This window comes from Schistocerca gregaria, chromosome 3, assembly GCF_023897955.1.
Source record: "Schistocerca gregaria isolate iqSchGreg1 chromosome 3, iqSchGreg1.2, whole genome shotgun sequence".
In the NCBI taxonomy this organism is placed as follows: Eukaryota; Metazoa; Arthropoda; class Insecta; order Orthoptera; family Acrididae; genus Schistocerca; species Schistocerca gregaria.
The window spans coordinates 333,204,806-333,220,814 of NC_064922.1; positions in this window are offsets into that span (position 1 = coordinate 333,204,806).

The window sequence follows — 16,009 nt, forward strand, 5'->3', positions numbered from 1 at the left end:
ACATGATGCTGTAAACAGAACCTGGATTCACCCGAAAAAATGACGTTTTGCCACTCATGCACCCTGGTTCGTAGTTGAGTACACCATCACAGGCGCTCCTGTCTGTGAAGCAGCATTAACGATAATCGCAGCCATGGTCTCCGAGCTGATAGTCCATGCGGCTGCAAACGTCGTCGAACCGTTCGTGCAGATGGTTGTTGTCTTGAAACGTCCACATCTGTTGACTCATGGATCGAGACGTGTCTGCACGATCCGTTACAGCCATGCGGATAAGGTGCCTGTCATCTTGACCGCCAGTGATACGAGGCCGTTTGGATCCAGCACGGCGTAACCACCGTTTCCATATTCTGCTAACAGTCACTGGATCTCGACCAACGCGAGCAGCAATGTCGCGATACGATAAACCGCAATCGCGATAGGCTACAATCCGACCTTTATCAAAGTCGGAAACGTGATGGTACGCATTTCTCCTCCTTACATGAGGCATGACAACAACGTTTCACCAGGCAACGCCAGTCAACTGCTGTTTATGTGTATTAGAAATATGTTGGAAACTTTCGTCATGTCAGCACTTTGTAGTTGTCGCCACCGGTACCAACCTTGTGTGAATGCTCTGAAAAGCTAACCATTTGACTATCACAGCATCTTCTTTCTGTCGGTTACATTTCGCGTCTGCAGCACGTCATCTTCGTGGTGTAGCACTTTTAATGGCCAGTAGTGTGCATCTCGTGTCCCATGTTTCGTCAAACAAATTCAAGTACCGTCGGCGGGCCGAATGAACTGAAGTCGCGTGCCGTAGTTTGGAGACCCCTGCAACCTGACCCTTCGACTGGAAAATGTCTCTTTCTGAAAGCACTAGCAGATATCCGTCTACCCTGTCCTCTTATCTCGTAAAGGTCTTCCATAAACTCCTTTCCCCGTCTATTCGTTTTTAGCACTCCTTCACTCTGTACTTTGCCTGTCCCTTTAATTTTTGACATTTTTCGAATTCTGACTCGTAAACATATTGCAAAGATGTGCTGTACCAAGCAATCGACTACTGAAGGCGTCACAGTTTTCGTCTAGTCCCATAAAGGCATGTCTGCCAAGGGAACCTTTGAAGTGAAGGCTTTCACGACCGGCTGTTTCATCTGCCTAGAATTCTTCCGGGTTGTATGGCCATGGTCTATAGAACTCTTCTGTCCCTGACGTTTCGTCAAAAGCTACCTTGGACATCTTCTAAGGTGCCCCTGGTTGTGCTGAGTCTTGCCTACCGACGAGTCGGACGATGACGAACGGCCTAAATGCCGTGGAAAGTGGGCATGGTCAGGGTTTCACGTGATAGCAGAGATAAACCTTGTCGAGGATAAAATATAACTATGGATCATAGTACGTCAAAGATAAAAACTCCTCATCGATTCTGTAGCACCACTGTCCATACGTCGCTGAGTTTGAAATGTTCTCCTATCCGGTTTTTTTAAACAGCAAAACCCATTTCTATTACATATTCGTGTATGAATGTTTTCGTTGGACCACTTATTTCGCTTTGCGATAGATGGCGCTGTAATAGTCACAAACATGTGGCTCACAATTTTAGACCAACAGTTGGTAACAGGTAGGTTTTTTAAATTAAAATACAGAACGTAGGTGCGTTTGAACATTTTATTTCGGTTGTTCCAATGTACCTTTGTGCATTTATCATTTCTGAGAACGCATGCTGTTACAGCGTGATTACCTGTAAATACCACATTAATGCAATAAATGCTCAAAATCATGTCCGTCAACCTCAATGCTTTTGGCAATACGTGTAACGACGTTCCTCTCGACAGCGAGTAGTTCGCCTTCCGTAATGTTCGCACATGCATTGACAATGCGCTGATGCATGTTGTCAGGCGTTGTCGGTGGATCACGATAGCAAATATCCTTCAACTTTCCCCACAGAAAGAAATCCAGGGAAGGTGAGATCCGGTGAACGTGCGGGCCATGGTAAGGTGCTTCGACGACCAATCCACCTGTCATGAAATATGCTATTCAGTACCGCTTCAACCGCATGCGAGCTGTGTGGCGGACATCCATCATGTTGGAAGTACATCGCCATTCTGTCATGCAGTGAAACATCTGGTAGTAACATCGATAGAACGTTACGTAGGAAATCTTTATACATTGCACCATTTAGTTTGCCATCGATAAATTGGGACCCAATTATCCTTCCTCCCATAATGCCGCACACCATACATTAACCCGCCAAGGTCGTTGATGTTCCACTTGTCGCAGCCATCGTGGATTTTCCGTTGCCTAATAGTGCATATTATGCCGGTTTACGTTGCCGCTGTTGGTGAATGACGCTTCGTCGCTAAATAGAATGCGTGCAAAAAATCTGTCATCGTCCCGTAATGTCTCTTGTGCCCAGTACACGACGTTCAAAGTCGTCGCCATGCAATTGCTGGTGCATGGAAATATGGTACGGGTGCAATCGATGTTGATGTAGCATTCTCAACACCGACGTTTTTGAGACTCCCGATTCTCGCGCAATTTGTCTGCTACTGATGTGTGAATTAGCTGCGACAGCAGCTAAAATACCTTCTTGGGCATCATCATTTGTTGCAGATCGTGGTTGACGTTTCACATGTGGCTGAACACTTCATGTTTCCTTCAATAACGTAACTATCTGGCGAACGGTCCCGACAATTGGGTGATGTCCAGGATACCGAGCAGCATACATAGCACACGCCCGTTGGGCATTTTGATCACAATAGCCATACATCAACACGATATCGTCCTTTTCCGCAATTGGTAAACGGTCCATTTTAACACGGGTAATGTATCACGAAGCAAATACCGTCCGCACTGGCGGAACGTTACGTGATACCACATTCATATTTGTGTACGTACTACAAGAATGTTTAATAAAAATGGGGGTTCCTATTAAAAAAAAAAACGCAGTTGATATACGTTTGATCTATGGCAGTGCCATCTAGCGGGCCAGCAACCATATCGCCATCTGGTTTCCCCCTTGAGGCTAGACGAGTTTCTTTCTTTGTAGTTTTTTCGTTTGATGCTTATTTCATGAGATATTTGGCCCGGTCACTATGAATGGACTACCCTGTATATATATTGTGATGATGAAGTTAAAATGCCTAACTCCTTGAATTTGACCTTGATGACGGCTGTGGATGAACGCTATGTATTATTCTTACTGACCCCATGCATACATACGTACATTAATACTTGTTCCGTGGATCATGTATACGACATTTCGTAATGATGTGGAACGTGTCACGTTGTGCAATCAATATAATTTCTTTCGAAGTGATGAGTTACCACAGAAAATTATACCATGATACATTATTGTGTGGAACCACGCAAAGTATGTGAGGAGATTGAGTTGTTTGATTCCAAGATTAGCAGTTATACAAAGAGCAAAAGTAGCTGCAGTTTTTTGTTTACGTATTTCAGTAACCACCGGCAAAAAGATCCTGTTAGAGCGAATATTTTGCTCTTTAAAATACTAACAGAATTGTGGGGTGTCAGCTGCCTCAATCCTCATTTCGCCTTCCTCACCAAACATTTTGGCATTCGATCTTCTTTTAACACAGAACATTCTAAAGTCTGTTACCCATTCCCTCTTTGTAGTTAAGCTTCCACAATCAGCATCTTCCTCTTACTGTCACTGTCTACATATGTCTTTCCCCCATTGCCTCCTTTTTCTCCTTTTGGCACGTTCTTCTGTATCTCCTACTGTCACTGTCTCCATCGCGTCCTCTTGTTGTTCCTTACAGCTGTCTCCTTCTCTGCTAGTTTCACTGCCTCTCTGTCCCACTGTCATTGTCTGTCCAGCTCTTTCTCTCTTCTTCTGCCACTGTATCTTTGCTTTCCCATTACAATCAGCTGTCTTTCTCTTCAAACACCGTTGCCTCCTCTCTACACACGTACTTGGATAGGGTTTGCTTGGGTTTTTGTCCCATAGACCAGGAAACTTTAACAGGTGGGTATAAGGGATGGGGAAAACAGCAAATTTTTAAGACGTGGGTATGGGGGATTGGGAGACAACTGACAGAAGTCAACAGCCCCATCTCCCAACCAAACTGGAGATTGTCGGACATGCGGGCAAAAATTCTTCCTCTGTCATCAATAGTATCTCTTGATTTCTCCTGTTCACTGCTCTGGGGATGTTCAGATCTCCCAGACCTATGTATAGTTTCCATTACTTTCTCTTTGTCATTTCCACTATCTCATCTGTCTTTCACTGGTATCTCCATCAATCTGTTTTTATCTTTTACTGCCACTTGTGTTTCTTTCCCATTGTCACCGTCTCCATCATATATAGCATACGAGACTCGCATTCTGGAAGACGACAGTTCAAACCCGTGTCAGTCGATGCTGGTTTTGGTTTACCGTGATTTCTCTGAATCGCTTAAGGCAAATGCTGGGATGGTTCCTTCTAAAGGGTACAGCCGATTTCCTTCTGTATCCTTCCCTAACCCGAGCTTATGATCTGTCTGTAATGCCTTCGTTGTCGATGGGACGTTAAACACTAATCACCTACTCCTCTTCCATACACTGGCAGCTCAACTTATTTTACCTCTATAACTATGTGTATGAAATTTCAGTCTAAAATGCGCCCTCTCCTACACCTTTATATTAAAGGTCACTGGCCTTGGGGTCCAGATCGCCCAAACATGTACAGTCTCGACTCATTTCTCTTTTTTATTTTCACCATCTCCTCTCTCTTTTGCTCGCACTACTACTATCTCCAGCCATCTCTCTTTCTCTTTTACTGCCACAGTCTTTCTCTGACCATCACTATCTCTTCCTCTCTTTGGATCTAACTGCTGTTTTCTTCATCCATATGTCTTTCTCCTTAACTGCAACGTCCTCTCTCCCACCTTCACTGTGTTCTCCTATTTCCTTGCGACTGACACTCTTATCTCCGCAGTCACCGTCTCTCTGCTACTCTCTTCCAGCACACAAAAGAACGAATACAAAAGTTTTGCTGAGGAAGGCAGAATGAGACTGAGGTAGCTGGTAGCTAACGACATTTCCGTCAGTCTTTTAAATAGGAACGTATTCGCCCTTGTTGTGATCTGACAGTAGCATTTTTCCGCTTGTTCCCTTTTTTTCCCTGCTGTAGTAAGGTGTGCTGCTTATGTAAAACGATTTCTGTAGGTTAGGAATCTTTTCACAGATTATTTGTATACTTGGACACACTTATATATATTTATACATATAAACAACAAATAAGTACGCATAACATAAGTTTAACACAAAATAGTTTGCGTTATATTTTTTCTGGATACTTTGCGCATCGATGTCAAGCTACTGAACACTCCTGGCTTTTGATTTCTGTCATAAAACAGTAAAATTGTTGTTAGAAATATTTTACTGAATTTGCAGTCTTCCCAGTTCACATAATTTTTCAGTGTTTTCAGGCATGTTAAGAACTTTTTAGCCCGTTCCATGTTAAGATCCTTAGAGCCCATTCTTTGTCACTGCAATAGCAGTTTGGACATGTTTGAATAAGTGCTAGTAGTATGAAGACAAAACACTAGGACGTGAGGAGAATTTCACGCACCGATATTCTATGTCCATCATTATGGTTGAGGGCATACAATAAATGCAAGTAAACTTTGGACAGATATCAGCAGTAACTATACATCTGCTTTAAGATGGTTAATTGCATGTAGAACTTGTCAGAATTTGAAACTAATTTTAAAAAGTGAACCATTACAGAATCAATCATGCCGAAAATCGTTCTGTAAAAGGTATGCAAATGTATTCGAGTGTTTCATACAACAAAATAAATTTTTGTAAAGTTTTTTTTCGCCGCCAGGTGGCACAACTGAATAATTTCCAAGTGAAGACAGCCTGAATAGGCGTGAAGTGCTCATCACACAGAGACTTTATTGGTGAAATGTGCTGACTAAAAACATAGTTTACTGACCTCACAATCCTTGCCGTGTGTTCACTAAGTCGGTTAAAACTACAGTTACGCCTCAGGCCGGATATTACGCGTTAATTTTACGTGCATAACTTTGATAGCTTTGAACTTCTGGCTCTCAGTAACTGATAATCACATAGAAAAAAATTCAGTGGTCGCTGAGAACATGTGGTAAATACTGCGGCGATTCACGACAAACGGTTATTATAGAATTACTTCAGGTACGTGAAAATCACGATTTTTCGGGTGTATCTTGGTAATGAATGAAGCCTTTCTTAAACGGGGGAAAATGGCTTTCCAGATAAATACCAAAAGAATATAACGTTAAAATTTAGCTATTTTCTATGGTTAGTTATTTACATAATAACGGCCCACGGTGCAAATAGCGGCTAAAAGCTGGTTATTGCTGCTTTTTTAGGAACTGCCCTTTTATAAACGGCCTAAGGGACACTATTGAACACACCTAATCCAAAAGAACCAAGCGATTTTCTGAATTTGCCTTATTGGGGGAAGTGTGTAGTATTTAAATTTTGATCTTGTATTATAGGATGGTTACAGTATTTCCGTTCTTCCGATAGTTATACAAATGACCATTAGGCCAAGAACTCTCGGAAACACTTGATCCCTTATCTCTTTGACCAGTGGAACCTGAGAAAAGACATGAAAAATCTTGCATGTGGCATTTTGGTACATATTGGTATGGTGCACTGCACTGCACTGCACTGCACTGCACTGAGTATAGTGTGTGCACTGAATATTGAGTGTTTCCTAAAATGTAGGGAGATTCTATTTTAAGGGAACCAATTAATAATTTTTGAAAAACATTATTAACAAACTCTTCTGTTTCTTTCTTTCTGACTGGATTTATCATAACACTGGTATAATCTGCAAAAAGCATCAAATCTGTTTAGTATGTATTAAGTGGAAGGTCACTCACATACGATGTCTATAAGGAAAAGGAGTGGACCGAAAATTGAACCCTGTGGGACTTCCTGTGTTATTTCCCTCCAGGTACTAAAATTTTCTCTCCTTCCAACATTTAATTATTCAGCATATTTTACTTCATACAACTCATCACCTTCGTCTATGCTTTGTGCTTTATACTGTCCATTATTTTCAACTGATCTTCCGAATGACTGTTTGTCGTATGCAAACCTATTTGTGTGCGACTGTTCCTCTTGCAATTTTATTCATCTTTTGATATTTTCTTTCAGTTCCCTTGCTGCATCTATGACGTACAAACTGACCAACAGTAGCGGAAAACAGCAGCCCGACCTTCACAATTCATAACATCTGCTTCTTAACCTTCCACATTTAATACTCTCACTTCCATTTTGTAGCTGTTGTACATTATTTATGAGTGTCTGCACTTAGCCTTAATCTCCTAAAAATTCTTAGATCTGCTCTCCTCGTCTTCACCTAAGTTATAAACTACCAGGGTCATGGCTTTTCGTAAATTGCTAGGGTCATGCAGAATAGTTTGAGAGGAATTATTAACTATGAAATAATTGTGGGTTGTATAAACAGTGTGCTTTCACTTCATTCTAACCAAATATGTTTCGGTACTGTCTTACAGCCATGATTGGTTTATTTTATTCTGTAACAGATACGATATGTTAAAACAAGAATATGTATGCAAGTATTGGCATTCCCGTCATAGCGTCGGTAGTTATGATGCGGGAAGAATGGTAAACGAATCATTCTCGTTTTCTCAATGTGTATTACGACACAATACAAAACTTTAGCTGACCAGGAGTATGACGCAGTATTGCTCAACAATATAAATTACAAGTCTCTGAGTCCATCTTTATACAAGATGGGTGCACTGCCTCGGCAGTTCGGTCAAAATGTCAAATCAGAAAACCTTCATCCGTCTAAATTTCCAGTTTCATTTTATTTGTGCCACCACTTTCACCGATACATTACGCCAACTTCAGGCCACCTGGACAAAGTGCAGGGAGAGTCCTCACTCTTGTACAGTCGAAACAGGTGCCAGTATACAGTTGCTGGTATCCGTAGATTCCTTCATAACAAAGCAATCTCTTTGTTAAAAAGAAGTCTACGGATACCAGCGACTGTATACTGGCACCTGTTTCGACTGTACAAGAGTGAGGACTCTCCCTACACTTTGTCCAGGTGGCCTGAAGTTGGCGTAACGTATCGGTGAAAGTGGTGTCACAAATAAAATAAAACTGGAAATTTAGACTTTTTGATTTGACATTTTACATTTTAAAATACAAGGTGTATCGAAAATAATTACATCAACAAAAGGAAGAAAGGACGATTAGCGTTTAGCGTCCAGCTGACAACGTGGTCTTTAGTGATGGAGCATAAGCTTGGGTTAAGGAAGATTGGGAAGGAAACGGTTGGTGCCTTTTCAAAGAGACCATGCCTGTATTTGCCTTTAGCGATTTAAAGAAATAACGAGAAAAACTAAATCTGGATGGCCAGACGGGCATTTGAACCGTCGTCCGTCCTGCATGCGAGCCCAGTGTGGTAACCCCTGGGCCACCTCAACAGAAGCAAACTACTATAATTAAACAGTAACTAGGATAAAATTTTCTAGAAGTTATTAACTATGAGAAAAAAAAGGAACGCAAAGGAATGGGATTCTACGGCGAAGATTAACTTAAAAGCGTTTTTTATCAGCCTGATCTGTAACAATAAAAATAACAATCTCAAGCTCTCTCGTCAGAAAAAGCGCTTTATGTAAATGTTGAGGCTACTTTTAAGAATCTTACCGTAATTAGACAACGGGCGATACGTGGAAAATTAAAGATATATGTCTAATTGAGTGTCGCACTCCATTTCGCACCGACAGCGTCAGCAGCCCGTCCTAGTGTGGATTCGCAATATTATGTTAAAGTGAGAGAAAATCAACTTCAGGGGTAGATTCGCAGTAAAAAAAAAGAAAACGACTGATATTATCACGTACTGGTAGCATGAGAATTATAAATCGCTCCTACATTTATAACCTTCCATATAAATTTATAAACGTTCTCCTCCGTGACGGTGTACAAAAATATCAGTTCGCCCGTAGAGAAACTGCAGGAACAGCTCAGCAAATTATAAACAGGACATCAGAGATGAATTGTTTCGAATTTATGCTAATTTGACAGACGGATTTTTCTCGGAAGTTATAAGCCTTGTTGTGATACTGTCGTCAAGGACACGTGCGTATTTTTTTCTTTAGTCAAGTTTTATCAAGTTTCCTTACGGTTGTTAGCGACTTGCTGTGAGTAAAGACGACCCAGTAATTTCCTTTTTATTCTCGCTTTTAAATTTTTACGCTCTGCGATAAAATCCAGCGACTGTCACAATACGACTGCTATGTTTCTCGCTATTCTGAGAGATAACGTCTCCGGAAAATCGACTCATACATTCATAAAATAGCATACAAGTCTACAGCGCCTGAAACCAGCTCCGTAAGTATTTTGCTTTCAAATTTTTACAAGACGCAGCCCACACATTCCAGATTGTTATGGTCTGGGCACCTGTAACGTAATGTGTAAGCCGAATAGGAAGTGGCATTTATTGCGCATTACGTGCTCAGGCCATGACAGCGTGATTTGAACATCTTCCATGTACCAGTAACAGTCCGTCGTAAAATAAAACTTTTAGCGAGAAGGTAACCTGTATTTCACACAAAAGCCCGTCACGTAGAGCGTCGTGATCGCGCTGTGATTAACGGTGCGCCGAATGTTCCGCACTAGCGATTAATGATGACACTTTGAGCACTTTAATTTTGTGGTCATGTGTTTAATAGCGCTTGGGCTAGGGACCATTTGTGTAGCCAGCAGAAGAATAGTCTTAATGTCTCTATTCTACAGTACAGGGTCAACGTAAGACTGTTCAAAAATGTGAATTCCTAAGGGACCAAACTGCTGAAGTCATCGGTCCCTAGACTTACACACTACTTCAACTAGCTTATGCTAAGAACAACACGCACACACCCATGCCCGAGGGAGGACTCGAACCTCCTGCGGGAGGAGCCGCACAATCCGTGACATTGCTCCTGAGACCGCGCTGCCACTCCACATGACACAGTGGGACTGTTACACGCTTCCTCTTGCTTAGGCAAATAGAAAAAAATGGTTTGGTTCCTTTTGAATTTGATATGGTGTGCTTGATGTGACTTATGGAGGCATCATTACTTCATTATCGGTGCGCTGGAAGTCCCCACAAAGTATTTTTTTACTATATTTTTGCCGCCACCAGCGGAGGGGTGAGGCGAAAACTTAGTCTAGAATGTGACGTATACAGAGAAATGTGCTGCAAAGGATCTCTGTTATCATCTGGGAACCTCACGCTGTAGTCCTAAAGCACATGCCAAATTTTTGTGCACATAGAATCCCGTCTGATGTATAAAACAGGTTTTGCGTTATTTCAGTTTCACATAGGTAAACTAACTAAATTTTACTGACCAATACATTTCTTTTCATATGAGTTACATGCCTTGCTACAGAAGGGAAAAGAAGAGAACTTGCGAAAAAATGCTCCTATCAGGGCACAAAAAATGCGAATATGATCCTCTTTATTTGAAAGACGCTGCATGAAAAGTGGAATACGAGCTGCCGCATTCTACCTTCCTAAGCACCTTTAAAATTTTTCGGAAAAACTTTCATATGTGAACATACTCGCGTTTTCTTGTACTGAGGGAAAAAGCGGCAGTGGCAAAGAGATTGACACAATTTCAGAGACTTAACTGGTCTCATACAGATATGATTATATGTAGACAGACTTAAGTGGCGAGTTATAATTAGTAGCAAGGCCTGGAATTGAACCCAGGTCTCCTGCTTGCTAGGCAGCTGCATTAGCCACATTTGCACAGCGGCCCACACGACTGCACAGATTACTCTGGGATGTCTCAAGAGCGGCCAGGTTCTTCCGTGCAGTTATATGAACTGCTGTGCCAAAGCGAATTTGTGGCTAACTCACCTGCCTAGTAAGGACCCGGATTCGATTCCCCGCCTTGGTACAAATTTTCACCCTCCACTTTAGTCTGTATGCATAAAATAATAAATACTGTAAATTAGTGACCATGTTTGTGTTGTAGAAAGAGCGAAGGAGAGAATGGCAGTGTGAGAGAGGGACAAAGTAACAGCTGAATAAAGACGACAGTGACAAAACAGTGTTAGGAAAAAGGTGAAGGAGACAGTGCAAGTGGGCGAGCAATAAAGAAAAAAAAAAGTGAAAATGGGTGTGAGACAGTGGTAACGAGGGATAGAGTCTATGAAAATGATAACGAGGAAGAGAGAGATAATGACAGGGATAAAAGACAGCAGTAGTGGGGAGGAGTAACTGAGATCGTAGCATGTAGAGGGAGCAAGAGACAAAAAATGTTCAAATGTGTGTGAAATCTTATGGAACTTAACTGCTAAGGTCATCAGTCCCTAAGCTTACATACTACTTCACCTAAACTAACCTCAGGACTAATACACACACCCAGTTCTAGGTTCTAGGGGACTGATGACCTCAGATATTAAATCCCATAGTGCCCAGAGCCATTTGAAACATTTGAACATGAAACTGTCCCCACGTGTTCAAGCCTTGCTTCATCTTTGGAAAAGGGCATTTTCTGTTCTACAAATAATGAAAGTAACATCACGAAAGAACGAAATTTTAATCAACATAACCCATAGCAGGCAAAAAGGGTTACAAACGCCTCAAAAAAAAAAAAAGAGATTGACAGGAAGTGCAAAATGGCTAAGCAGGAATTGCTAGAGGACAAATGTAAGGATGTGGAGGCTTATCTCACTAGGGGTAAGACAGATACTGCTACAGGAAAATTAAAGAGACCTTTGGAGAAAAGAGAGCTACTTGTATGAATATCAAGAGCTCAGATGGAAACCCAGTTCTAAGCAAAGAAGGGAAAGCAGAAAGGTGGAAGAAGTATATACAGGGTCTATACAAGGACGATGTACTTTAGGACAGTATTATGGAAAAGGAAGAGGATGTAGATAGAGATGAAATGGAAGATAGGATACTGCGTGAAGAGTATGACAGAAAGACCTGAGTCGAAGGCCCCGGGAGTAGACGACATTCCATTAGAATTACTGACGGCCTTGGGAGAGCCAGTCCTGACAAAACTTTACCATCTGGTGAGCAAGATGTATGAGACAGGCGAAATACCCTCAGACTTCAAGAAGAATATAATAATTCCAATCCCAAATAAAATCAGGTGTTCACTGACGTGAAAATTACCGAACCATCAGTTTAATAAGTCACAGTTGCAAAATACTAACGCGAATTCTCTATAGACGAATGAAAAAACTGGTAGAAGCCGACCTCGGGGAAGATCAGTTTGGATTCCGCAGAAATTTTGGAACACGTGAGATAATACTGATCCTTCGACTTATCTTAGAAAATAGATTAAGGAAAGGTAAACCTACATTTCTAGCATTTGTAAACTTAGAGAAAGCTTTTGACAATGTTGATTGGAATACTCTCTTTCATATTCTAAAGGTGGCAGAAGAAAATACAGGGAGCGAAAGGCTATTTACAATTGGTACAGAAACGAGATGGCAGTTATTAGAGTCGAGGGACATGAAAGGGTTGCAGTGTTTGGGAAGGGAGTGATACAGGGTTGTAGTCTGCCTCCGATGTTATTCAATCTGTATACTGAGCAAGCAGTAAAGAGCACAAAAGAAAAATTCGGAGTAGGTATTAAAGTCCATGGAGAAGAAATAAAAACGTTGAGGTTCGCCGATGACATTCTAATTCTGTCAGAGACAGCAAAAGACTTGGAAGAGCTGTTGAACGGAATGGACAGTGTCTTGAAAGAAGGATATAAGATGAACATCAACAAAAGCAAAACGAGGATAATGGAATGTAGACGAATTAAGTCGCATGATGCTTAGGGAATTAGATTAGGAAATTAGACACTTAAAGTAGTAAAGGAGTTTTGCTATTTGGGGAGCAAAATAACTGATGATGGTCGAAGTAGAGAGGATATAAAATGTAGACTGGCAATGGCAAGGAAAGCGTTTCCGAAGAAGAGAAATTTGTTTACATCGAGCGTAGATTTACGTGTCAGGAAGTCGTTTCTGAAAGTATTTATATGGAGTGTAGCCATGTATGGAAGTGAAACATAGACGCTAAATAGTTTGGACAAGATGAGAATAGAAGCTTTCGAAATGTGGTGCTACAGAAGAATGCTGAAGATTAGATGGGTAGATCACATAACTAATGAGGAGGTATTGAACAGAATTGGGGAGAAGAGGAGTTTGTGCCACAACTTGACAAGAAGAAGGGATCGGTTGGTAGGACATGTTCTGAGGCATCAAGTTAGCATTGGAGGGCAGCGTGAAGGGTAAAAATCGTAGAGGGAGACCAAGAGATGAATACACTAAGCAGATTCAGAAGGATGTAGGTTGCAGTAGGTACTGGGAGATGAAGAAGCTTGCACAGAATAGAGTAGCATGGAGAGCTGCATCAAACCAGTCTCAGGACTGAAGATAACAAGAACAACAAACAACCCATAGTACGTAAATAGTGGATTACCAGTTTGGTAGGGTTTGGTCAAGGTGCTGATGGTGCAACAGTTTCCATTTCCGTCGCCGTATTTCCTCCTTTCGTCGATTAATTGCATAATTTATCATGTAACACAAGTTCTCTTCTCAATTAACGACTTAACAAAAACAGAATTTGTATGGTTTCGATTCCCAGCAGTGTGGCAAGGCCGGAAACACCCGGTCCTAACATACACCTTTAAAGGCTGCAGAGATACACCACTACCGCTTCCAGCTTGCACACGCGCGCCGTAACTCCGGCTGGAGTTGAAGCTGTTCCGCGCCGACCCCGGCATTTGCACTCGAAAAATGTGGCTCCGGCCTTGTGGCACGGCGGGGGCAGCGCCTTAGTCCAGCCCATCGCCGCCGGCTCACCTCACCTTCCGCCGGCTTCCGCTAAGGCCGGCCCACTCCACACGGCACTCGGTTCTCTGCTGCTTGCCGCCGGCCGGATTCCCTCGACCCGCGGGCCGAGGACGCAGCCTCAGCACGTGATGCACGGGGCCGCCGCGGCATCCAGCGCAGCGGCCGCCAGCACCGCGCACTGAGGATCTGTCCAGGGAGAGCAGCTAGAGGCAGGACGAGGTGACTTTCGTTTGTTTATTTATTGTTCCGTGGGACCAAATTAAGGAGAAGTCTCCATGGTCATGGAACGAGTCAATACATGGAATTATAACACGATAGTACAAACAGATAAAATGAAATATAAGAAACGTATTCAGGCGACAATTCGTAAGTTTAAATAAAGAAAATCAACAACGTAACACTGGAATTTGCTTAATTTTTCAGCTCTTCCAGGAACTCCTCGACAGAATAGAAGGAGTGAGCCATGAGAAAACTCATCAGTTTGGATTTGAAAGTGTTTGGGCTACTGCTAAGATTTTTGAGTTCTTGTGGTAGCTTATTGAAAGTGGATACAGCAGAATAGTGCACTCCTTTATGCACAAGAGTCAAGGAAGTGCATTGCACATGCAAATTTGATTTCTGCCTAGTATTAACTGAGTGAAAGCTGCTAACTCTTGAGAATAAGCTAATATTGCTAACAACAAACGACATTAAAGAAAATATATACTCCGAGGGCAATGTCAGAAATCCCAGACTATTGAATAGGGGTCGACAAGAACTTCTCGAACTTACACTAAATATAGCTCGAACAGCCCGTTTTTGAACCAAAAATACCCTTTTTGAATCAGAAGAATTACCCCAAAAAATAATACCATATGACATAAGCGTATGAAAATATGCGAAGTAGATTACTTTTCGTGTTGAACTGTCACGTATTTCAGATACTGTTCTAATGGTAAATAAAGCAGCATTTAGTTTCTGAACAAGATCCTGAACATGGGCTTTCCACAACAGCTTACTATCTATCCGAACGCCTAGGAACTTGAACTGTTCCGTCTCGCTTATAATATGCCCATTCTCTCTGATCGAAATATCGGTTCTTGTTGATTTGTGAGTTATAAACTGTAAAAACTGAGTCTTACTGTGATTTAGCATCAAATTTTATTCCACAAGCCACGAACTTATGTCATGAACTACATTATTTGATAGTGTTTCAATATTACACACAAGATCCTTCACTACCAAACTGGAGTCATCAGCAACCAGAAATATTTTTGAATCACCTGTAATACTAGAAGGCATATCATTTATATAAATAAGAAACAGCAGTGGCCCCAGCACCGACCCTTGGAGAACACCCCACTTAACAGTGCCCATTGGGACTGAACATCACTACCACTCTCAATATTGCGGAGAACTACCTTCTGCTTTCTGTTCTCGAAGTAAGAGGCGAACCAATTGTAAGCTACTCCCCTTACTCCATAATGGTCCAAATTCTGCAGTAATATTTTGTGGTCAGCACAGTCAAAAGCCTTCGTTAAATCAAAGAAAACACCTAGCGTTCGCAACCTTTCATTAAATCCGTCCAAAGCCTCACAGAGAAAAGAGAATATAGCATTTTCAGTTGTTAAAGCATTTCTAAAACCAAACTGTACATTTGACAGCAAATTATGTGAATTTAAATGCTCCAATAACCTTGTATATACAACCTTCTCGATAACTTTAGCAAACACCGATGGCATAGGAATAGGTCTATAATTGTCAACATTATCCCTGTCTCCCTTTTTATAAAGTGGCTTCACTACCAAGTACTTTAATCGGTCAGTAAACCGACCACTCCTAAAGGAAAAGTTACAGATATGGCTAAGTACTGGGCTAACATTCATAGAACAATACTTCAGTATTCTGCTAGATACCCCGTCATATCCATGAGAGTTCTTGGTCTTTAGTGATTTAATTATTAACTCAATCTCCCTCTTGTCAGTGTAAGTAGAATATTGTGTGTCAGTTTAAGCACAGTCGTGTACAATTGTTCAAAGGGGACGTTTCATCAGTATCATGGAGGAGCATTTCAGTTAACAGTCTCGGAACACATTTTTCTACAAGCGCTATAATCACCAGTTGCTATTTCGTTCACCTGCTATATTCAGAAAGTGATTATTAAATACTATACATATATGTTACTTATCAGTAACACGGACATTCCCACTACGCACTGATTCTATATCCTCGACCT